Source organism: Pleurodeles waltl, chromosome 7, assembly GCF_031143425.1.
Source record: "Pleurodeles waltl isolate 20211129_DDA chromosome 7, aPleWal1.hap1.20221129, whole genome shotgun sequence".
In the NCBI taxonomy this organism is placed as follows: Eukaryota; Metazoa; Chordata; class Amphibia; order Caudata; family Salamandridae; genus Pleurodeles; species Pleurodeles waltl.
The window spans coordinates 1,475,139,619-1,475,165,721 of record NC_090446.1 but is presented as its reverse complement, the minus strand read 5'-3'; the positions used below and the strand labels follow the sequence as shown (position 1 = coordinate 1,475,165,721).

The 26,103-nt window shown below is 45.4% G+C and overlaps 1 protein-coding gene across 2 annotated transcripts in view; it reads right to left on the bottom strand.

Moving 5' to 3' along the window:
- Positions 1-26,103, bottom strand: part of USF2 (upstream transcription factor 2, c-fos interacting) — a 166,894-nt gene that overhangs the window by 140,138 nt on the left and 653 nt on the right. The gene's annotated exons all lie outside the window — the stretch shown is intronic.

The window sequence follows — 26,103 nt, the reverse complement described above, 5'->3', positions numbered from 1 at the left end:
AAGACATGGCTCTTTAGTACACCTCACTGGTACACGCTACACTCCCCGCCCGCCCCCATCCTGTGCCTTGAGACCCTAACGGGTGAGTAGCTGCGCTTTATAAACTCCGATTGATTGCTAGTTGGTATGGTGTACTGAACAGTGTGGTATATAGTTTCATGGTTTGTCACCTGCTCAAGCAAAGTCACACTTGTAAAAAAAAATGACCTGTCAGAGAAGATGTATGTAGTGCTGACAATTATGTCCTATCCCAATCACAGATTTGCAGAATTTCAGTTTGGCTGTTCCTCATTGGCAAAACACAGACAGTGTCAGAGGCAGATGGGATTTGCAGACAGACATGAGAATTTGACATATATGAAACCAGGTACTGATTAGCACGAGTATGTGGAGTGACACTTATATGGCCAGACTGTCATAACACTGGGATGGAAGTGTGTTATCCTACCAGATCTGTTTGGTACTAGAAGTGGTCAGACGGTGCCATGTGTATGTCCATATGTGTTTGACATGTGAAAATGTTGAACCAGAGCCTCTACCATCATAATGGTTTCTGTTTTATGTGACCTACCTTACAAATAGCTAACAGTTTGTTACTACTTTGCAGACCAATGTGCACGTCTCGGAGGGCTGACATAGGTGAGTGGCAAACCTACAGGTACCTACCTGATCATGGTAAGTGAAAAGGACCCAGGACTGGGGATATCAGTACTGTTCTCTGTCTGTATCATGGGGTATGATTATTAGGAAGCTACAGTATGGGTATGTGATAATGCTTTACCTGATGATACAAAGAACCAATCCATATGCCTCCTGGCTTGAGGGAAGAATTACATGTTTCTAAATTCAGTATCCAATGGTTTAGTAGTATATGACACCTCAGATGACATTCTGAAGTCACCAGCAGTACTACTCTATCAGGTGGTTGCAAATCTACAAATAAATGTGTGGAGATGTGCAATATAGCTGTTTTGACTTATGTCTACATCACAATCCCAATGTAATGAGTCTCCTGGTGATTTTGTACATGTGTAATGCGCATTACAAAGGTTGTACAATACAGAGGGACCTATTGGTACAACAGTTGTCATACATGACAGTTGTACATGGTTGATACATGACACTTACACACGACCTGTGTTTAAGTGGTATTTATTGGGGAGTGCAATACAATATATGTGAATTGAAACAGAAATAACAGTATATTAACAGTGAATGGTTCAGTCGCAGTGGATAAAGTCATCAGGGTAGCTGCTACACCATTTGGGAACACAGGTCCAGTGTCCTTGCACCATAGGAAAACGGAGTTAGGTTTACCTACTCAGGGCAGTGTTGATGTCTCTCAGCACCCCATCAATGGAAGCTAAGATGGCATTTTGTGCCTGCCACTGCATGGCTTTCTGGTGGTTGTACTTCTGCAGCTGTTGAATTTCCCCCATCATGACGAGTACCTGGCCCATCATACCTTAGGAATTTTGGTAGGCTTCCAAGATTTGGGAAATAGTTTCCTGGTCACTATTGTCCCTTTGAGCCCCCATCCACTGGCCCACACCAACCCTCCCACGCACCCTACCCCCATGTGCCTGTGAGCCTTGCAGAGTGTGGACACTCAGTGGTGGCAGGTCCATCATTGATACATTGATAGGGGTGACAAGAGGAGACCCAGGTACCTGTACTTTTTTTTGGGGGGGGGGGGGGGGGGGACAATGGATGAAACGGTCCTTGCGACATGGGTTTGAGGGTGAATAGTTGCCTGTGATGTAGATGCAACAGTGCTGGGAGGAGTCAAAGTAGGCAGGGTGAGGCTAAGAGATGTTGACTGACCAGGTGTCCCTGATGGGCCAGCTTTGCCATCAGTGTCCAAACATCCAGGGGTGTTTTCCTCACTGGGGCCTTCATCCAGAGGGCTTGTGGCAGTCTCTGGTATCCTTTCCATGGTAATAATGACAAGATTATCTGTGGAGGACGTTGAACACACATTTACTGCAAGTGATACAAGTTATGTTTACGTTTTATTTAATTAGTGATGTTGTGTGAGATGCACACACTGCCTTAACATGATCCCCAGAAATGACAATTACAGCTGTTACCAATTCTTACTCCCTACAACATGAGACTCTGATGTTTCAATACCATACACAACATTCAAAGATGTTAAGCTATGTTGGTATTTATATGACTTCTAATACCCTCTTATGTTGTCTGACTATTGACATGGGTGATAACATGGGTGATAACCTTTTTGACCGCTGTCTGGATGTACTGCATGTGTATCCACCTGGGGTGGTCAGAAAACCCTAGACACCAGGGCTTTTTGTTTATTTTATATATTTGGGGAGCAACCCCTTGGGCAAGGGTTGGTTCCCTTGGGGGGCAAGATGTGTTTAGGCCATTTCTGCTCCCCCCTTGGGGGCAGATCGGCCTATTTTTATTAGGGGACAGAAAGTCTACTAGATGCCAGGGAATCAAACAATGTTAGAAATGGGGTCTTTGGTTGGCAGGCAGGTTACCCCCTGTCCAAGCAAGGACCCTCGCTCTAGTCACGGTAAAAGAATCACCCTCAGCTAACCCCCGCTCACTCCATTGGTAGCTTGGCACGAGCAGCATGCTTAACTTCAGAGTGCTAGGTGTAAAGTATTTGTACCAACACACATAGTAATTCAATGAAAACACTACAAAATGACAACACAGGTTTAGAAAAATAGAAAATATTTATCTAAACAAAACAAGGCCAAAACGACAAAAATCTACAATACACAAGTCAAGTTATTACTAAAAATGCAAAATGAGTCTTCATGTAATTTTAAAACACACACTAACGTTGTTAGCATGAAAATGTACCTTGTGTGCGTCAAAAATAACCCCGCACGGGCGAGTGTGCGGCAAAAAGGGCTTACAATGCGTCGATATCCCTCACGAGCGAGATCCTGTGTTGTTTCTCCTTTAGTTGGGTTGGCATGCGTCGTTTCTTCTCTCCGCAGGAGAGCGATGGGTCGATCCGGTCAACACTCTCGGGTCCGGACAGGCCTTGCACTATTTTTACACGCCCATCGGTGTTTGCGCCACAAATCCAGCCACACGATGATCCAAAAACCATGCAGCGCTGGTTGCGATCTCACTAGCCTCCGTCAGTGATGCTGTGCGTTGTTTTTCCAGCCCCAGGCATCGAACTTCGGGTCGCGTTGCAGGCGAGTGTCAATTTTCAGCTGCAGATCTGACTTGCGTCGATCTTTTACCCGCACAGCGGTCTGTGCGTGGATTTCTCACTCTTGGGCTGCCAGCTTCTCATTTCAGGGTCCAAGGAACTGGATGGGCACCACTTGGCAGGGTAGGAGTCTCTCCAGAGACTCCAGGTGCTGGCAGAGAGAAGTCTGCTGTCCCTGAGACTTCAAATAACAGGGGGGCAAGCTCTAAATTAAGCCCTTGGAGATCTTCACAAGAACGAAGGCAACACAAAGTCCAGTCTTTGTCCTCTAGCACAGGCAGAAGCAGCAACTGCAGGATAGCTCCACAAAGCACAGTCACAGGCAGGGCAGCTCTTCTTCCTTAGCTCTTCAGCTCTTCTCCAGGCAGGGGCTCCTACTGGTTTCCAGAAGAGTTCTAAAGTCTATGGTTTTGGGTGCTCTTCTTATACCCATTTTGCCCTTTGAAGTAGGCTTACTTCAAAGGAAAGTCTCTCTTGATTGTGAAATCCTGCCTAGCCTAGGCCAGGCCTCAGACACACACCAGGGGGTTAGAGACTACATTGTGTGAGGGCAGGAACAGCCCTTTCAGGTGTGAGTGACCACTCCTCTCCCTCCTGCCGCAGATGGCTCATCAGGAAATGCAGACTACAACCCAGCTCCCTGTGTCACTGTCTGGTGAGAGGTGCAACCAGCCCAACTGTCAAACTGACCCAGACAGGGAATCCACAAACAGGCAGAGTCACAGAAATGGTTTATGCAAGAAAATGCCCACTTTCTAAAAGTGGCTTTTTCAAACACAATCTTAAAATCAACTTTACTAAAATATGTAGTTTTAAATTGTGAGCTCAGAGATCCGAAACTTCACATGTCTAAACGCTCCCAAAAGGGAATCTACACTTTAATCATATTTAAAGATAGCCCCCTCCCATGTTAACCTATGGGAGGGAGATGCCTTGCAACAGTGAAAAACGAATTTATCAGTACTTAACTGTCAGGACATATCAAACACATTACTATATGTCCTACAAGAACCATACACTGCACCCTGCCCTTGGGGCTACCTGGGGCCTAACTTAGGGGTGCCTTACATGTAAGAACAGGGAAGGTTTAGGCCTGGCAAGTGGGTACACTTGCCAAGCCGAATTTACAGTTACAAACTGCACACACAGACACTGCAGTGGCAAGTCTGAGCCATGTTTACTGAGCTACTAATGTGGGTGGCACAACTAGTGCTGAAAGCCCACTAGTAGCATTTGATTTACAGGCCCTGGGCACCTAAGGCGCACTATACGAGGGACTTACTAGTAAGTCAAATATGCCAATCTTGGATGAACCAATTACATACACATTTTGTATAGGAGCACTTGCACTTTAGCACTGGTGAGCAGTGGTAAAGTGCCCAGAGTAACAAAAACAGCGTCCAGCACACATCAACAACCTGGGAAACAGAGGCAAAAAGTTAAGGGAGACCACGCCAAGGATGAAAAGTCTAACACGTGTCCCCCTCCAGCTGAAAGTGGAGAGCTACTACCCAATCTCATGGGTGTTCTCATCACTGAGGTGGAAGAACCTGGAAAGACCATCAGCATTGGCGTGTTCTGTACCAGGACAGTGTTCCAATGTAAAGCCCATCCCATGTAAGGAAATGGACCACCTCAACAGTTCTGGATTCTCACCCCTCCTCTGCATTAACCATCTGAGGGGCCTGTGAACGGTCTAAACCCGGAAGTGAGTCCCAAACAAGTAGGGTCTTAGCTTCTTCAGTGCCCAGACCACAGCAAACGCTTCACGTTCTATGGCACTCCACCTACGTTTCCAGGGAAGTAACCTCCTGCTAATGAAGGCTACGGGTTGATCTAGGCCCTCTTCATTAAGCTGTGAGAGTACTGCTCCAATACCAGGCTCTGAGGTGTCAGTTTGCACAACAAACTACTTGGAGTAGTCAGGTGCCTTCAGCACAGGTGATGTGCACATGGCAGCCTTCAGGGCATCAAGTCTTCTGGCAAGCCTCTGTCCAGATCACTTTCCTGGGTTGCTTCTTAGAAGTCAACTCAGGCAAGGAGGTAACAATGGTACCATACTGTAAGGAAATGCCTCCTTGGTATGGTTACCCCCTGACTTTTTGCCTTTGCTGATGCTAAGTTTTGATTTGAAAGTGTGCTGAGGCCTGCTAACCAGGCCCCAGCACCAGTGTTCTTTCCCTAACCTGTACTTTTGTTTCCACAATTGGCACACCCTGGCATCCAGGTAAGTCCCTTGTAACTGGTACCCCTGGTACCAAGGGCCCTGATACCAGGGAAGGTCTCTAAGGGCTGCAGCATATCTTATGCCACCCTGGGGACCCCTCACTCAGCACAGACACATTGCTTGCCAGCTTGTGTGTGCTAGTGGGGATATAAAGACTAAATCGACATGGCACTCCCCTCAGGGTGCCATGCCAACCTCACACTGCCTATGCAGTATAGATAAGTCACCCCTCTAGCAGGCCTTACAGCCCTAAGGCAGGGTGCACTATACTATAGGTGAGGGCACCAGTGCATGAGCACTGTGCCCCCACAGTGTCTAAGCAAAACCTTAGACATTGTAAGTGCAGGGTAGCCATAAGAGTATATGGTCTGGGAGTCTGTCATGCACGAACTCCACAGCACCATAATGGCTACACTGAAAACTGGGAAGTTTGGTATCAAACTTCTCAGCACAATAAATGCACACTGATGCCAGTGTACATTTTATTGTGACATACACCCCAGAGGGCACCTTAGAGGTGCCCCCTGAAACCTTAACCGACTATCCGTGTGGGCTGACTGGTTTTAGCAGCCTGCCACACTAGAGACATGTTGCTGGCCACATGGGGAGAGTGCCTTTGTCACTCTGTGGCTAGTAACAAAGCCTGTACTGGGTGGAGGTGCTTCACACCTCCCCCTGCAGGAACTGTAACACCTGGCGGTGAGCCTCAAAGGCTCACCCCCTTTGTTACAGCACCACAGGGCACTCCAGCTAGTGGAGTTGCCCGCCCCCTCCGGCCACGGCCCCACTTTTGGCGGCAAGGCCGGAGGAGATAATGAGAAAAACAAGGAGGAGTCACTGGCCAGTCAGGACAGCCCCTAAGGCAACCTGAGCTGAGGTGACTGACTTTTAGAAATCCTCCATCTTGCAGATGGAGGATTCCCCCAATAGGGATAGGAATGTGCCCCGATCCCCTAGGGAGGAGGCACAAAGAGGGTGTACCCACCCTCAGGGCTAGTAGCCATTGGCTACTAACCCCCCAGACCTAAACACGCCCTTAAATTTAGTATTTAAGGGCTCCCCAGAACCTAGGAACTCAGATTCCTGCAACCTAAGAAGAAGAGGACTGCTAAGCTGAAAAACCCTGCAGAGAAGACGGAGACACCAACTGCTTTGGCCCCAGCTCTACCGGCCTGTCTCCCCCCCTTCTAAAGACACTGCTCCAGCGACGCTTTCCCCAGGGACCAGCGAACTTTGAATCCTCAGAGGACTGCCCTGCTCTAGAAGGACCAAGAAACTCCCGAGGACAGCGGCCCTGTTCACCAAAGACTGCAACTTTGAAACAAAGCAGCAACTTTGAAACAACTTGTGTTTCCCGCCGGAAGCGTGAGACTTGCTACTCTGCACCGGACGCCCCCGGCTCGACTTGTGGAGAACAATCACTACAGGGAGGACTCCCCGGCGACTGCGAGACCGTGAGTAGCCAGAGTTGCCCCCCATGAACCCCCACAGCGACGCCTGCTGGAAAGAATCCTGAGGCTCCCCCTGACCGCGACTGCCTGCTTCCCAGATCCCATGCCTGGTAAAGACTCTGCACCCGCAGCCCCCAGGACCTGAAAGATCGGAACTCCAGTGCAGGAGTGACCCCCAGGAGGCCCTCTGCCTTGCCCAGGTGGTGGCTACCCCGAGGAGCCCCCCCCTTGCCTGCATCGCTGAAGAGACCCCTTGGTCTCCCATTGAAACCTATTGAAACCCCGATGCGTGTTTGCACACTGCACCCGGCCGCCCCGTGCTGCTGAGGGTATACTTTCTGTGCTGACTTGTGTCCCCCCCGGTGCCCTACAAAAACCCCCTGGTCTGCCCTCCGAAGACACGGGTACTTACCTGCTGGCAGACTGGAACCGGGGCACCCCCTTCTCCATTGAAGCCTATGTGTTTTGGGCACCACTTTGACCTCTGCACCTGACCGGCCCTGAGCTGCTGGTGTGGTAACTTTGGGGTTGCTCTGAACCCCCAACGGTGGGCTACCTTGGACCCAAACTTGAACCCCATAGGTGGTTTACTTACCTGCAAAAACTAACAAACACTTACCTCCCCCAGGACCTGTTGAAAATTGCACTGTCTAGTTTTAAAATAGCTATATGTGATTTATGTGAAAACTGTATATGCTATTTTGCTAATTCAAAGTTCCTAAAGTACCTACCTGCAATACCTTTCATTTGAAGTATTACATGTAAATCTTGAACCTGTGGTTCTTAAAATAAGCTAAGAAAATATATTTTTCTATACAAAAACCTATTGGCCTGGAATTGTCTCTGAGTGTGTGTTCCTCATTTATTGCCTGTGTGTGTACAACAAATGCTTAACACTACTCCTTTGATAAGCCTACTCCTCGACCACACGACCACAAAATAGAGCATTAGAATTATCTCTTTTTGCCACTATCTTACCTCTAAGGGGAACCCTTGGACTCTGTGCATACTATTCCTTACTTTGAAACAGTGCATACAGAGCCAACTTCCTACACATACCCCTTGACAAACCTCCTGTAGTATCCTGAGAGACCTAAGAAGGCTCTCACTTAAGTCTGGGTTTTGGGAGGCTCCCAATCCAGAATGGTATCAATCTTGGGCTGTAGGGGTGCCACCTGGCCACTCCCCACCTGGTGTCCCAAGTAAACCACAAAACCCTGCCCTATTTGGCACTTGCTTGCCTTAATAGTGAGGCCTGCCTTCTGCAGGGCCTCTAACACTCTCCAGAGATGTTGCAGGTGTTCCTCCCATGTGGAACTGTTCCTCCCATGTGGAACTAAACACAGCAATGTCATCCAGGTAGGCGGTACTCAACTCATCCAGCCCAGCCAACACCTGGTTGAACAACCTCTGAAAGGTGGCAGGGGCATTCTTCATCCCAAAAGCCATCGCTTTAAATTTAAAGTGTCCATCTGGGGTAGAAAATGCTGACCTCTCCTTGGTCCCCTCAGTTAAGGCAATCTGCCAGTACCCAGATGTTAAGTCAAACTGACATGCAGGGCCCTTAAAGGGTTCCTTGGAGACTGCAAGTCCACCAGGTAGGTGACTTCACTCTTGCACTCCACCACCTCAGATGGCCCAGTCCACTTGCCCTGGAGCACCCTAGGCTCCACTGATGCCATCACTCAGTATGGGCCTGGTTATGCCCCACCCCAACTGAAGGGGGTAACAGTCTTCCAGCTCTCACCCGCACACTAAAACATCTTATCCACGGCAAGCAATAGGACATTTGGTTATTTTCATCTCACTTGGAATGGTGAGGGCTGCACTTTCTGGACTTTGGGACGCTGCCATGCAGAAAAATCCATTAGATCTAGACACATCTGAACACTAAACATCCGGGTGATTCCAGGGTGGTGTGCTTCACATGCACCTAGCACCATTTTCTTACCCACAATGCCCTGCAAACTTCCAGCTTTGCTGGAAATCACACATTTTTCCCACATTTTTGTGATGGAACCTTCCGGAATCTGTAGGAATCCACAAAATTCCCAAAACCCAGCATTGTCTCATCTATACAGACAAAAAATTCTGCTGCACTTGTGAGCCGAAAAATGTTTTTTTTCCCCAAACCGCCCTTTTGGACTCGCTCTGGTTCCCCCTCAATTTCGACATGTTTTTGGCTCTTCCCTGTCACAAGCGGCCCACCTACACAAGTGAATTATCATTTTTACCGGAAGACTGAGGAGAACGTTGGGTGGTAGGAAATTTGTCCCACTGCGGTGATCCCACACATGAATGTGGTAAAAATGTGATTTTGTTTTAGCTAAATTTGAGGTTTGCGGAGTATTCTGGGTAAGAAAACATTGGGGGAATCCACGCAAGTCACACTTCCTTGGATTCAACTCAGGTGTCTAGTTTTCAGAAATGTTTGGGTTTGGTAGGTTTCCCTATATGGCTGCTGAGCCCAGGACCAAATACGCAGGTCCCAACCCCCGCAAAAACAGGTAGTTTAGTATTTTATAATTTTTATGTGTCCACATAGTGTTTTGGGGCATTTCCTTTTGTGGGCACGAGGCCTACACACACAAGTGAGGTACCATTTTTATCTGGAGACTAGGGGGACACTGGGTGGAAGGAAATTTGCTCTCAGATTCCAGAACTTTTGGTCACCGATATATGTTAGGACAAAGTGTTTTTTTGGCCAAATTTTGAGGTTTGCAAAGGATTCTGGGTAACAGAACCTGGCGAGAGCCCCACAAGTCACCCCATCGTGGATTCCCCTAGGTGTATAGTTTAAAAAAATGCACAGGTTTGGTAGGTTTTCCTAGGTGCAGGCTAAGTAGAGGCCAAAATCCACACCTAGGAACTTTAAAAAAAAAAAACGTCAGTTTTCTTTGGGAAAATGTGATGTGCCCATGTTGTGTTTCCTGTCGTGGGCATTAGGCCTACCCACGCAAATGAGGTACCATTTTTACCGGGAGACTTGGGGGAACACAGAATAGCAGAACAAGTGTTATTGTCCCTTGTCTTTCTCTGCATTTTTTCCTTCCAAATGTAAGACAGTGTGTAAAAAACGTTTATGAGAGAAATGCCCTATAATTCACATGCTAGTACGGGGACCCCAGAATTCAGGGATGTGCAAATAACCACTGCTTCTCAACACCTAACCTTGTGCCCATTTTGGAAATACAAAGGTATTCTTGATACCTATTTCTCACTCTTTATAATTCACCAAATGAATTGCTGTATTCCCGATATAGAATAAAGACCCATTGCAAGGTGCAGCTCACTTATTGGCTCTAGGTACCTAGGGTTCTTGATGAACCTAGAAGCCCTATATATCCCCACAACCAGAACAGTCCAGCAGACGTAACAGTATTTAGCTTTCAAATATCTGACATCGCAGTAAAAAGTTAGAGTAAAATGTGTAGAAAAATTGCTGTTTTTTCACCTCAATTTCAATATTTTTTTTTATTTCAGCTGTTCTTTTGTGTAGGAACACCTTTTGCAGGGTCTACACAAATGACCCCTTGTTGAATTCATAATTTTGTCTACTTTTTAGAACTGATTAGCTTTCCGGGATCCAGCACTGGTTTCACACCCATTTCTGTCCCTAACTGGAAGGCTGCTAAAAGCACACAAAAATAGTAAAACTGGGGTATGTCCCAGTAAAATGCCAAAATTGTGTTGAAAGATGTGGTATTCTGATTCAAGTCTGCCTGTTCCTGAAAGCTGGTGATTTTAGCACCGCAAACCCTTTGTTGATGACATTTTCAAGGGGGGGGGGGGGGGGGGGCACAAGCCTTCTTCTGCAACACATCCCCCCCCCCCCCCCTTTTTTTTTAACCTGACATTTTCGCTGTATTTTGGATAATTTCTCGGTCTCCTTCATGGGAACCCACAAACTCTGGGTACCTCTAGAATTCCTAGGATGTTGGAAAAAAAGGACACAAAGTTGGAGTGGGTAGCCTATGTGGACCAAACGTGATGAGGGCCTAAGCGCGAACAGCCCCAAATAGCCAAAAAAAAGAAGGCCTGGCACCGGAGGGGGGAAAAGGCCTGGCAGAGAAGGGGTTAATAAAAACAAAATGTCTTTTTTAGCACCAGACCTAATTAGAGACCCTATTCTTAAAGAAAGTCACAAAAGTGCTCCCATGGTACATATCTTTGAAATAGTGGTTTTCATGAATTCACAAGAACTTACAGAAGTATACCAGGAAATCGCACTCCTAGAAAATATTTGTGAACTGTATTTTAGCACGAGCAAATATGCTTGTGTACATTTGCTCATGTGAAAATCTATTGAGCGTACAAGTTCACTTTCCCTCCAACCACTTTTTTTCAACCCTGAAAGAACTTCTATTTCTGCCATTGTCAGGAGTACATTTCCAACCTTTCTAATTATGGGAAAGGATTTGAGAAGAGCTGGTGAAAATCCTTAAAACATGGACATTAGTAGGATTGCAGACAAAGGTATTCCAGCCCTGGAACTATTGCTTACTGCTTGCTCCAGTCCCAATATGCAGATCTGCAGAATGGTGACAAAATAAGAAAACTGCTATAGTAGGGAATGAAATTGCAAGTATTCAAGCCCTTATATAGCAGAAGCCCTGGAATAATCAGAGAAGCTATATCTCTTACATAAAGAGACTGCTGCCACAATTTGTCTCCGCACTACATGGCACTAAAGAAACAAGCAGATTTAAGAAACAACCTGTCCCATGGACAAGTAGATATTTTATTAAATTCCACACCCCTGGAGTAGTCAACACTAAAGTCAGGGCAGATTGTTCGGGAATTTTACTCAAAATAATTTGCTGAGAAAGAGATTCAGGAAACCTTTTTAAAACTCACAATGAGCTCCACAGTTATAATTCATGTTACATCACGAAAGGAAAAACTATAAAAATGCTTTTGGCCAAAAAAAAAAAAAAAAAAAACATTTTTTTTTTAAAAGGTATGTCTTATTACTTATCTAAACATTATAGGCTAACATTACTATTAAGTTAATGTGGGTATATTTAGGACACCAAAGGGAGGTCCAAGGATGGAGATTGGAGAAGACAAAAACAGTAATGTTACAAACATGGATCATATAGAACGTACATTTTATACACTTTGTGCCCTTGGACCTTTTGGGAAGGAGTGGCATGGTATTCATAAGCCTCCGTTATGAGAGCCCAGGTGTCAGATGTGATTATTGAAGCACCTATTAAAATTCTAAACACTGGTTTCAGAATTTATTGGGTGTGATATTTGCCAATTATGTCTTCAATGATGAGGCAAATTTTGGCACTTTGCACCAAAATCCACACGGAGCAGTCTCTACTGTGCTCTTTCCCTGGTAAATCTAGACCAATTTGATCTACTGAGATTTATCAGAGGGATACAGATTTTATTGCAGCTGGTTAGAGGGTGCTAAGATCCACACAACTCATAAATCTGATATGTATAAAAGAAATTCCTGTACACATCAAACCTTGTAATCTTGGCCAAAGTAGGTTTCTTTTTTTTTTTTTTTTTTTTTTAAAGTAAGAACTCTAATCTGATTTTATACATGCAGTGAAACAATAATGACAGCTTTAAACATGTCAGGCTGGTGTACAATGCAATTTTCCATTCTCAACCTTTTTGCGCCGAACCTGACATGTATGATTTGCTATATATCATTAACCAAATGTACTTACAATCAGACTTAAATATTAATATTTACTTCTACAATATACATATGCAGGTGTTACTTTTAAATACACTTAGATGACAACACACTAAAACCATAGTGAATTATTATAAACTAGCTTTGACTAAGCAGCTGCCCTGTAAAAATAGACGTATACACATTCACAATGCGTAACTATGAACTGTAATCCTCTAAAACAAGGAATTTGCATTCATTGTAACTGCAATATCACCCACTACTTGAGTCAGATATTATCTTTACAAATGCCCCAAAAAGATTGCCAAATTGTACAGACAAATGTACTGCAAGTTGTTGTGTATCATGATAGGCTAAATGTTTATTTGTGATGTTAAGTGTGTGCCAGTCGTATGGGTGCAATACCTGAAACCTAACTATAGCAAACATGTTAAATGAAATTTGGCTGTTCTAATAAGTGTGATTTCAATAGGTTAACAGAAAGGGAGCTGATCACACTGACTGATAGGGCACAGACTTCTAAAAGATTGAAGCTTAAACCAAGAAGGAAGTCAAACTTGCGGCACAATCCAGCACAGATTCTCAGCAAATTATTGATAGGACAATTAAGCATTCAATACTGAGGGAAAAAGGAAGGTCAATTTCATAAAACAAGGACCATAAGCACGAGCATTCACTTAAAATGTATGTTTAACCAGCTCCTTACGACATCGGAACCAGCCTGTAATGACTTGATGCAACTGATTCCGAGGTGCAACTTCTTATGTCTGAAAAATAAAACCAACTGGAAAGGAAAAAAATAAAAGCACAATAAGGAGTTTCTTTGTCCGTATTGAATCGGTGTATGATCATGTAATACACTGGATAAACCGTCCCAAGTGTATGTAACACACATTGAAAAAGCCAGTAAGGTCTGAGCTTGTAAATCTGTTGTGATGCTTACATTTTTATTGTAACAATTTGTCACAATATAGAAAGAAAAAGAATAAAACATTCAAAAACGTCAAGATGACTGGAAAAAATAATTGATGACACTGATCAGACAATCATATTTCTTGAAAAATGCAAACGGGATTCACAAACCCCACGAGTTTCAAGGCCAAGATATTCCTAAAGTTCAATTATCTGATGCACTGGCAACACGAAGAGTTACACCAAATTACAGAAGGGCAAGTGTGTTTTGTGATCTCCACCCTTTATCTTTTTTTTTTTGCTCTGCCCAGGTCTACACAAAACTGGGCATGCCAAACCTTTCCCAGTTTTGATACTCCGTGCAAGGTTTTGTGCAGATTTGTCAAACTGAGCCACAATTATAAGCAACCCCAAAAAAATAAAAATTTGAAAACTAAATGTCTGCTGAACCATAACTACAAAGTTGCTACTGCTGACTCAATATGAACCTGGGGGAAAAAAAAAGAAGAAAAGAAAAAGTTGAAATCTGAGTTCTAGTTCATGCTCAAACATGCAAATCCACTTAGATTTGTCAGCAAAATTCAGCAACAGAGAAAACAGAGGCCTCTTCACCAACACACACACCGTGTTAATTAGGTTGAGTCTAAGCAGCATGCATGCGCTGTCTTCTCCACATGTAATTTACCTATGTGGGCTTTCACCAGGCCCATCTCACGCCCCTCACTCATTCGTTCTTTGGCCTGCCTTTCAAAATGCTCTTTATTTCGTAGGCAAATGCTTTACGTTTGTTTGCCTTCAGGCTGTTTTGTTACTGCCTTGGAAACTGACCCGGTCACATGGATTATTGCAGGATTGGCCATATACACCTTAGCCTTGTGCACTGTTTTTTTTCTTTTGACTTTGCACCTGTGGCGATAAGTTGTTCCTTCCTCTTCCTTGTTCTTTTTTCTCTCCACTCGAATCGTTACGGTTGTAGTATGCTAACGCTCCCAGAGAGCCATGGTGCAGGGCTGGAAGGGTAGCCGCTTCTCCTTCCACCCCCGGCTCCCACCATGACGTCTGATGACATCAGCTCGCAATTGCGCGCCGACCTCATCAGAGGTTGCTTCCCATCATGATTCGAGGAGAATCGGATCCGTTTCTCCTCGGTACAGGGGAAGGGGAGGTCAGAGAGGCATGAAAAGGAAAGGCTTTTCCTTTCCTTGTCTGAGCATTCCTGCAGCACGATTGCACGGGGAGTTTTTTTTAATAAAATGGACATGAGGGGAGCGGCCCCTTTGGCAAAGGTCGCTCCCCAAGTGCTATTTCTACCCTCCCTGGGGGCAGATAGGCCTATATTAATTAGGCCGATATGCCCGGGGAGGGGGGGGGGGTCGCAGAAGCCATTAGACACCAGGTATTTTGTTTTGTTTATATTGATATGGGGAACAACCCCTTAGGCTAGGGTCGCTCCCCATGGGGAAATTATGCGGTCTTTTCTGCGACCCCACGGGGGTAGATCAGCCCTGGGGAGGGGGGGGGGGGGGGGGGGGGGGCAAGAAGCCATTAGACATCACAGATTTTTTTGTTTGTTAAAAAAAAAAAAGACACACAGATGGGGAGCAAACCCTTAGACGTTCCCCCTTGGGGGGGGGGGGGGAGACAGGGGGGGATTTTATTTTAGGCCATTTCTGCAAATCTGCTTTTCTTAGGCCTATCTGCCCCCAAGGGCGAGGCAGAAACCACTATACACCAGGATTTTGTTTTGCGCCAATTTCACACAAGGGGAGCGACCCCATAGGCAAGGGTAGGTCCATGTGGGGGGGAAGGGGAGGCGGGGGGCAAATCGGTCTTTTTTTATTTACCATCTGCCTCCAAGAAGCAAGGGAGGGGGGAGACACCAGAGAATGAATATATATATTTATTTTAAAGAAAGAGGGTGGGGGTATGGCCATACCACCAACCAAAAAGAAACCGGGACAAAGTTGTTCTGCCCACCTGAAGTGATATTTGTTTTGACCATGGACTCTGTGTCGCACCACTTTGCACATGGCTTAGCTATCCATTGTCACATTAGCAATCAAAAGTTACAGACTCCATTTTGTATTCAGCTTAGCCTTACCTTCTCCGCCATGTTAAAAGTGCGAGTATTTTTCCGTACAAAACATTTTATGCAACGTGTTTGATTCTACGTGTTCTTTTCTCACCAAAGGGCTAGGACATAATGTGGAGGAGTCAGTCAGTCAGCAAGATAAGGATGTACTAGAATGATGTTTATGGTACAACAGGGAACGGTTTAGATTTGGGAGAGACACCTTGGGAAACTGGCCAGTTCCAAACTGTTTCTTTCAAAACTGACCTAATATAGCCAGCATTTTTTAATACTTCTTGCGGAACAGGAGGGGTTTTTCGAGAAATCTCCATCCTCGCTTGTTTAAGGTATATAAGAGACCCAGGTCGACAGCGGGAGATTCAGAGACCTCAATCAGGATTGAGATGTCGAATGCGTGATATATTTCCCGTGAGGATAGATTTCTCTCTTTCTGGTTGCGGTCTAACCGGGGGTCAACGACTTGCTGGAAGGACAAAAGATGAAGCACCAGACAGGCCCTACAGTGATTATTTTTTTACAAACTATTTGCTTTGCATTGTGTATGAATATACACACACACACACACACACACACACATATATACACACACACATATATACACACACACATATATACACACACACACACACACATATATATATATATATATATATATATATCAATATAGGTGTTTGTATCTTTGCATGTATATATTTGCTGTTTATTGATTAAAGATTCTTTGTACAGGTTCTCACTTTATCATTGCACATTTTGAAGGTACACTTTCGGTTATACTGACCTTCCTTCACAAGCCTTGAAAAGTGATATAATAAATGTCTCCTTTAGACTAAGGAGTGCATTCCAGAGATACTTTGACTCCTTTCAGTGAGTGTATTTTCGGTCCGCAGTAAAGCAACACCCCACTGATGGGCAGATGGGGCAATCACCCCCGATCTGCTCCCCAGGGGGGGCGGCAAAAAGCCTACTAAATGCCAAAGAAGTCCCCAAAAAAAAAATTTGTGGGGTGGTGGCTACCAAACAGTATGGGTAGGGTTATGCCCCCACAACAACTGAAGGGGGTAACAGTCTTTCAGCTCTCCACCCGCACTCTAAAACAGCTTATCTCACAGCAAGAAAGAGGACTTTTGATTATTTGGGGTTTTGGTTTTACATTTGGACCATGTAGAAAAATCTCAGAGACCTAGACACATCTGAAATCTAAACATCTGGGTGAGTCCAGGGTGGTGTGCTTCACATGCACCCTGCACCATTTTCTTACCCACAATTCCCTGCAAACCTCCAACTTTGCTTGAATTCAAATTTCCCCCACATTTTTGTGATGGAACCTTCTGGAATCTGCAGGAATCCACAGAATTCCTACCACCCAGCAGTGTTGCATTTATACCAATAGAAATTCTGCACCACTTGTCAGCCTAAGAACGTTTTTATTTCAAACTGCCCTTTTAGACCCGCTTTGGTTCCCCCTCATTTTCAACATTTTTTGGCTCTTCCCTGTCGCAGGCACTTGAAGGCCCACCTACACAAGTGAGGTATCATTTTTACCGGGAGACTGAGGGGAATTGGCTGGCAGGAAATGTGTGCCTGTGCAGTGATCCCACACAGAAATGTGGGGGAAATGTGTTTTTTTTAAGCTAAATTTGCAGAGGTTTCTGGGTAAGAAAACACTGGGGGATCCACGCAGGTCACACCTCCCTGGACTCCCTCGGGTGTCTAGTTTTCAGAAATGTTTGGGTTTGGTAGGTTTTCCTGGATGGCTGCTGAGCCCGGGACCAAAAACGCAGGTGTTAACCCCAGCAAAACCAGCTAGTGTTGTATTTGATAATTTTGATTTGTCCACATAGTGTTTTGGGGCATTTCCTGCCACGGGCACTAGGCCTACGCATACAAGTGAGGTACCATTTGTATCGGGAGACTTGGGGGAATGCTGGGTGGAAGAAATGTGTGGCTCCTCTCAGATTCTAGAACGTTCTGTCACCGAAATGTGAGGAAAATGTTTTTGGGGTCAAATTTTGAGGTTTGCAAAGGATTCTGGCTAACAGAATCTGGTGAGAGCCCCTAAAGTCGCCGCATCTTGGATTCCCCTAGATGTCTAGTTTTGAAAAATGCACAGGTTTGGTAGGTGGGGTTCCCTAGGTGACGGCTGAGTTAGAGGCCAAAATCCACAACTAGGCACTTTCCAAAAAAACACTTCAGATTTCAATGTAAAAATCTGATGTGGACATGTTGCATTTCTAGTCGCAGACACTAGGCCTACCCAAGCAAGTGAGGTGTCATTTTTATCAGGAGACTTGTGGGGAACACAGAACAGAAGAACAAATGTTATTGCCCCTTGTCTTTCTCTACATTGTTTCTTCTAAATGTAAGACAGTGTCTAAAAAAAAGTGGTCTATTTGAGGAACGCCCTGTAATTCACATGCTAGTATGGGGATCCCAGAATTCAGAGATGTGCAAATAACCACTGTTTCTCAACACCTTTTCTTATGCCCATTTTGGAAATACAAAGGTTTCCTTGATACCTATTGTTCACTCTTTAGATTTCACCAAATGAATTGCTGTATACCCAGTATACAATGAAATCCCATTGTGAGGTGCAGCTCCTTTATTGGCTCTGGGTAGCTAGGGGTCTTGATGAACCTACAAGCCCTATATTTCCCTACAACCAGAAGAGTCCAGCAGATGTAACAGTATATTGCTTTTGAAAATCTGACATTGCAGGAAAAGTTTGGGAAAAACGCTGAGAAAAATGGCTGGTTTTCTTCACCTGAATTTCAAATTTTTTATTTGTATTTCAGCTGTAATTTTCTGTAGGAAAAGCTTGTAGAATCTACACAAATGACTCCTTGCTGAATTCAGAATTTTTTCTACTTTTAGAAATATTTAGCTGTCCGGGATCCAGCTTTGGTTTCATACCCATTTCTGTCACTAACTGGAAGGAGCCTAAAAGCACAAGAAATAGTAAAAATGGGGTATGTCCCAATAAAACGCCAAAATTGTGTTGAAAAATGTGGTTTTCTGATTCAAGTCTGCCTGTTCCTAAAAGCTGGGAAGATGGTGATTTTACCACTGCAAACCCTTTGTTGATGCCATTTTCAGGGGAGGAAAACACAAGCCTTCTTCGGCAGCCCTTTTCTCCCATTTTTTTTTTTTTTTTAATGACATTTTTGCTGTATTTTGGCTACTTTCTTGGTCTCCTCCAGGGGAACTCACAAACTCTGGGTACCTCTAAAATTCCTAAAATGTTGAAAAAAAAAAAAAAGGACGCAAATTTGAAAAATGAAATGCATTATAGCTTAAAAATAAAAATCACACTCCTGTGAAGTTTCTGAGTAGACACTTAGTGAAAGGACATTTTTGTTACATGCATTTGTGTCTTAAATGAGCTTTCTGATGTAAGTTAAAAGGTGCATAGTTCATAGTAGCATGATAAAATGATAAGGAAGTTATTTGCTGATCAATTGCATAGCCTTCCCATGAGCAGACTTTATGAGGCGACTTGATTTTTACTTTTCAGGTGCCCTCCACCCAGCCATAGTTAAAAATGTAGACCTCACTTGTTGGTTTTTGTAAAACACCTGATGTACTTCTGATCATGAGGGCCTTCTTGGATCTTCAAACAATATTCCTATTAAAGTACAACTTACTTAAACTTTGGTAATGATATATCTGGTAGAGACATATTTTAGTTGCAGATTCTTTACCTTAGAATTTCCCCAGGCGCCAGACTGGATCCAGAGATTTTTTTCTTCAAGCAGTACCCCCGCGCGCGGTTAGGTGGCGTTGGTCAACTCCGCAGGCATAGTGGTTGCTGTGATGATGTCGCGGTCGCATATAGGTGCCACCCCGGTGCGCTGACGTCAGTTTCTTTTCACAACTTTCCACGCCAGTAGCACAAAGCCATGAAGAACACTGAGAATGGTGCGTGAAAACTAAGGCCCTTAGAGGAAGTACCTGTCCCTAGAAATCAGTTTGCAGTGCGGGGAGGATGGGCAGTAAGGAACTTTCAACTAGAATAGGTCTCTACCAGATTTATCATTACCAAAGGTAAGTAACTTGTACATCTGATAGAGACGTCTAGTTGCACATTCCTTACCTTAGAATAGATACGTGAGCAATACCATCCCCTGTGGTGGGCAGCGAACTAACATCACACCAAAAAGTCCTGCAGGACCGAATGGCCAAAATAGCCGTCCCTGACTGTCCAGGCAGTAATGCTTGGTGAACATATGTAAGACGCCCACGTTGCGGCGTGACAGATGTCCAGGACTGAAACTCCGCGTGCTAATGTTGTGGTAGAAGCAGTTGCTCTGGTTGAATGAGCGCACAAACCATCAGGGGGTTGCTTTTTCACCAAAGCGTAGCACATCTTGATGCATGACTGCTCACTGCAAGATGGTCCTCTTCTGCACTGCCTTCCGTTTCTTCGCACACACATCCCACAAAGAGTTAATCGCCCACCCTGAAATCTTTGGTAAGATCTTGGTAGAACGCCAACACTCTTTTTGGATCCGGACGGTGGAATCTCTCCTCCTCGTGAGTGGGGATGTAGGGGTGTGTAAAAAGTGGGCAAGGTGACAGATTGGCCTACGTGAAAGGGCGTTACCTCTTTGGGAAGAAAGGAAGCCCTGGCACAAAGCACCACTTTGTCAGGATGCACTGCTAGGAAAGGTGGCTTCGAAGAAAGAGCATCAAGCTCACTTACTCTGTGAGTAGATGTGATGGCATTCAAGAAAACTACTTTAAGGGTTAAGAACCATAAAGAACAATTGTGGAGCAGCTCGAAAGGGGCGCACAAGAGTTATGGGAGGACCGGTTCAAATCCTACTGGGGCATGATGAACGGGGGGAAACATGAGTGAGGCCTTTAAGAAACCTCTCAACAACGGGAGATTTGAAAAAGGAAGGTTGGTCTGTTAGCTGTAAGAAGGCAGAGATGGCCGACAAAAATCCCTTGAGGGTGCTCATAGCAAAGACCTGCTGGACAAGATAGAATAAATAGGAGAACCTCTGAGAGCGGTGCAGGGGGGGTGGGATGGGAAAAATCAACAGATTTTTGATACACCAGGCCACAAATTTCTTCCATCGACAGACATATACCGTTTTGGTGGAGGGACGCCTGGCTGCCAAGATGACATTACAGACTTCGGTGGAAAGTCAAAAGCAGTTAACTGTCGCCACATAATCTCCACGCAAGTATGCAGAGACTGGACAGGTTTGGGTGGATAACTGTCCCCAGCTGCTGAGACAGAAGATCCTCCCAAAGGGGCAGTCTGATTGGAGGATCGATGGCCGTGCTAAAGAGCTCGGGATACCAGACTCTTCGTGCTCAGTCCTGAGCCACCAAGATTACTTTGGCCCGGTCTTGCCTGATTGTCAAAACTCTGGGCAGAAGTGGTATTGGTGGGAAGGCGTACAGGAGGCCCGAGGTCCATTTGTGACTAAAAGCATCGCCGAGTGAGTGCCACCTTGGAAACTCCAACGTGCAAAATAGCTGACATTGCACGTTCTCTGCAGAGGCAAACGGATCTAGCCAAAGCTTTCCCCACTGCTGAAAGAGACCTTGCGCCACCTCTAGATGGAGACGCCATTTGTTATGGACTACGCATCAACTGTTGAGATTGTCTGCTCCTGTGTTCAGAGAGCCCGCCAGATGATGAACCACCAGGGAAATACCCTGGCATTCCAGTCATGTTCAGAGGCGAAGAGACTCTTGACAAAGGGTTCACGACCCCACTCTGGCGTGCTTGTTGCAATACCACATGGAAGTGGGGTTGTCGGTGAATACCTGCACCACTTTCCCATTTGATAGAGGGAAGGAATGCTTTCAATGCAAGTTGGATCGCCTGGAGCTCCATAAGGTTGATGTGGAGTCCGGACTCTGCCGGGGAGCAAACGCCTCTGATCTCCACCTCTCCCATGTGGCCACCCCATCCCAGGAGTGATGCATCTGTCATTACTGTGAGATCTGGCTGGGGAAGGGAGAGGGATCTGCCATTGACCCCATCTGGATTCTACAACCACCGCTGCAGGTCTTTCGCAGTTCCCTCCGAGATCGGAGCCATGTCGGAGAGATTACGCTGATGCTGCGCTCTCTGGAACTTCAGGTCCCACTGCAGAGCCTGCACATGCCATCTGGCACGTTGGACCAGCAGGATGCAGGAGGCCATGAGGCCCAGTAGCCTCAATGTAGGAAAGTACCATCTTGCCTGGCATGTTACCCCCATTTTTATTTGTGGGTCAGTTTTTTTTTGCCGGTCTCACTCGGATCCTGCTAGCCAGGACCCAGGTGCTCATAGTTTATGGCCTGAATGTGTTCCCTGTGTGGTGCCCAACTGAGTCACTGAGGCTCTGCTAACCAGAACCTCAGTGCTTATGCTCTCTCTGCTTTTAAAACTGTCACTGCAGGCTAGTGACCATTTTCACCAATTCTAATTAGCACACTGGAACACCCTTATAATTCCCCAGTATATGCTACCTAGGTACCCAGGGTATTGGGGTTCCAGGAAATCCCTATGGGCTGCAGCATTTATTTTGCCACCCATAGGGAGCTCAGACAATTCTTACACAGGACTGCCACTGCAGCCTGAGTTAAATAACGGCCATGTTATTTCACAGGCATTTTACACTGCACTTAAGTAACTTATAAGTCACCTATATGTCTAACCCTCACCTAGTGAAGGTTAGGTGCAAAGTTACTAAGTGTGAGGGCACCCTGATACTAGCCAAGGTGCCCTCACATTGTTCAGGGCAATTTCCGCGGACTTTGTGAGTGCGGGGACAACGTTACACGCGTGCACTACATATAGGTCAATACCTATATGTAGCTTCACAATGGTAACTCTGAACATGGCCATGCAACATGTCCAAGATCATGGAATTGTCCCCCCCATGCCAAATATGGTATTGGGGTGCCAATCCCATGCATCCCTGGGGCTCCAGCATGGACCCCGGGTACTGCCAAACTAGCTCTCTGGGGATTTCACTGCAGCTACCGCTGCTGTCAACCCTCAGACAGGTTTCTGCCCTCCTGGGGTCTGGACAGCCCAGTCCCAGGAAGGCAGAACAAAGAATTTCCTCTGAGAGAGGGTGTTACACCCTCTCCCTTTGGAAATAGGTGTTAAGGGCTGGGGAGGAGTAGCCTCTCCCAGCCTCTGGAAATGCTTTGAAGGGCACAGATGGTGCCCTCCTTGCATAAGCCAGTCTACACCGGTTCAGGGATCCCCCAGCCCCTGCTCTGGCGCGAAACTGGACAAAGGAAAGGGGAGTGACCACTCCCCTGTCCATCACCACAGGGGTGGTGCCCAGAGCTCCTCCAGTGTGTCCCAGACCTCTGCCATCTTGAATGCAGAGGTGTGAGGGCACAGTGGAGGCCTCTGAGTGGCCAGTGCCATCAGGTGACGTCAGAGACCCCTCCTGATAGGTGCTTACTTGGTGAATCCTCCTCTGAGGGCTATTTAGGGTCTCTCCTCTGGGTTTCTCTTCAGATAACGAATGCAAGAGCTGACCAGAGTTCCTCTGCATCTCCCTCTTCAACTTCTGCCAAGGATCGACCGCTGACTGCTCCAGGACGCCTGCAAAATCGCAACAAAGTAGCAAGATGACTACCAGCAACACTGTAGCACCTACTCCTGCCGGCTTTCTCAACTGTTTCCTAGTGGTGCATGCTCTGAGGGCTGTCTGCCTTCACCCTGCACTGGAAGCCAAGAAGAAATCTCCTGTGGGTCGACAGAATCTTCCCCCTGCTAACGCAGGCAACAAACTTCTGCATCACCGGTCCTCTGGGTCCCCTCATCTTGACGAGCGTGGTCCCTGAAACACAAGAGCTGGATCCAATTGACCCCGACAGTCCAGAGGTCATTCTGTCCAAAGTTGGTGGAGGTAAGTCCTTGCCTCACCACGCCAGACAGTAATCCTGTGTACTGCGTGAGCTGCAGCTGCTAGGGCTTCTGTGCAGTTTTGCAAGGAAACATTTGTGCACAGCATAGCCCAGGCCCCCAGCTCTCTGTCCTGCACTGCTCAACTCGCTGAGTTGAGCGACAGCTTCGTGGGACCCTCCTTTGAAGTGTTGAGATGACCGCCGTGCTCAGATTTCTTGAACACCTGTTTAACTGCTTCTGCAGGTGCTGCCTGCTTCTGCATGGGCTCTCTGTGCTGCTGAGTGCCCCCTCTGTCTCCTCCTCCAAGGGGCGACCGCCTGGTCCTTCCTGGGCCCGGGGAGCACCCATTTTCTTCAACTGCGACCTTTGCAGCTAGCACAGATTGTTTGCGGTCTTTCTACATGGAAACAACTCTTCATCCTCCAGCACGCCGTGGGACATCTTCTGTGCAAAGAAGAAGTTCCTGGCATCTTCCGTTGTTGCAGAATCTTCAGCTTCTTCCACCCGGAGGCAGCCATTTTGCACCTTCATCCGGGGTGTAGTGGGCTCCTGTCCGCCCCCACCCCCCCCGACACTTTCGTGACTCTTGGACTTGGTCCCCTTCCTTTGCAGGTCCTCAGGTCCAGGAATCCGGCTTCAGTGCTTTGCAGTCAGTTGTCTTTGCAGAATCTCCTATCATGACTTTAGTGTGTTTCCAGGGAAGTAGGGTAACTTTACTCCTACTTTTCAGGGTCCTGGGGTGGGGTATCTTGGACACCCTTAGTGTCTTCTTACACTCTCAGCGACCCTCTACACACTACACTAGGCCAGGGGTCCCTAAGTGGTTGCATTCCACTTTCTTAGTATATGGTTTGTGTTGCCCCTAGGCCTATTGCATCCTTTTGTACTCTACAGTGTTTGCACTACATTTCTAAGTGTATTACTTACCTGGTTTTGGTTTGTGTGTATATTTTGTGTATTTTACTTACCTCCTAAGGGAGTATATCCTCTGAGATATTTTGGCACATTGGCACTCAAATAAAGTACCTTTATTACCCAGAATAAAGACACAATCTGCTTCAGTAGCTCTTGCGAGAAAAACACACCCTTGCTCACTTTTATGTTACTGATTGGGTTGATTACTTCTTTAACCTATTATCTGCAAAGATGTTTATCATTAGCTTGATCTTCTGTAGCACAAGATTTTCTGGTCACCATCAGTATTTCTTACAGCTTGTGAGGATTCTGCAAAACGTTTGCCATTGACGTTCATCTGGCAGCGACCTGAGGCTTGAGGTTCTCTTCAACAGTGTAGATCCCAAAATGCTGCGGTGAATATTTTCTTTAAAAATGGTCATGGATGAGTTGTTTGAGCAAGCTCTTGAATACCGGAAAGGAACATCTCTGTATCATAAATCAACATTCTTTTTGGGAAGCAATAACGTCAGGCAATTGCTTGGCATAGAAGTCACGTTCCCTGTCAAACTGAAATCGGATGCCCTAGTGTCAGAACCTACACAGTACATCAGAAAACACAGCAGTCATTTGTTGTTCACAGTGTCGAGGGCGCAAATCTAGAACTCAAAGTGCATCACTTACTAGTATCAAGTGATGCTCAGATCGTCAGCATCTGCAAAACTCAAAGTGTATCCACATATTGTCGCTCAGAATACGCATAAGCAACAGGAGCAGTTGAGTGCATATCAGAGAGACGTGTTGTACTTACCTTGGGTCGAATTATTCAGGAACATGTGTCTTTTTCCGAGTATGGTAGACAGTGGATTAGCGCTTTATCGGCATTGTAGTGACTGCGCTCTTAGTAGTAAGTACAGACTCAATACTTGTATAATTTATAAAATATGTGATCCGTTACTGTAATGACAGTGGTATCTATTTCAGACATTCTGTAACAGTTCTATTATCCGTGTATTCATGAAGCAGCTATCCGGTCAGTCTCTACTTTACTGATTTGAGACATACTATGTATATAACACAGATCACAAAGTACCATTAACAATAAAAATGCAAATCATAAAGCTACATAAAATACCTACAGCAAATTAAAAAATAAATGTTAATTCCATATTTCCGACTTGCCTTATCCGTAATAAGATATGCATTCCATGTAGATCTTGAACTAACATGCAATGCTGGACATATGTCTATGATGTTTCCTTTTTAATTTGCTGGAATTATTGTGTGTAGCATGAAGGGATTTGCATTTTAATTTTTAATAGTCACTCATGGTCTGTGTTTTATATTGAATGACTTACAACTGTGAAGATGTGATTGGACGAAGATGTGATTGAGATCCTATCAGTCGGCACGGACCTGTCCGCACTCAACTGCCTGGCTGTGAGCATGTCCGGTCCCTTGAATCCTCGAACCCACGTCGTTACTTTTCAGGGGAGGTACCAAACTGCGCTCACGAAATTAGCAAAAATAACACTACAACAACTAATTTGTGTAACAGAATACTTGTCTTAAACGTTGTATATTTTTTGCATTTGTCATTACTATAACACCTTTTGGGAATATATTATGAAATATTACGAATACCTTCTAGTCATATATACGAACATATCTATATGCACACAAATACTGTATATACTTACTACTCCACAAAATATCAATACTAAACAGATATTGTGAGAGTGCATATAACCTATTGATATTCACAGCGTGCACTTACACGCTATACAGTC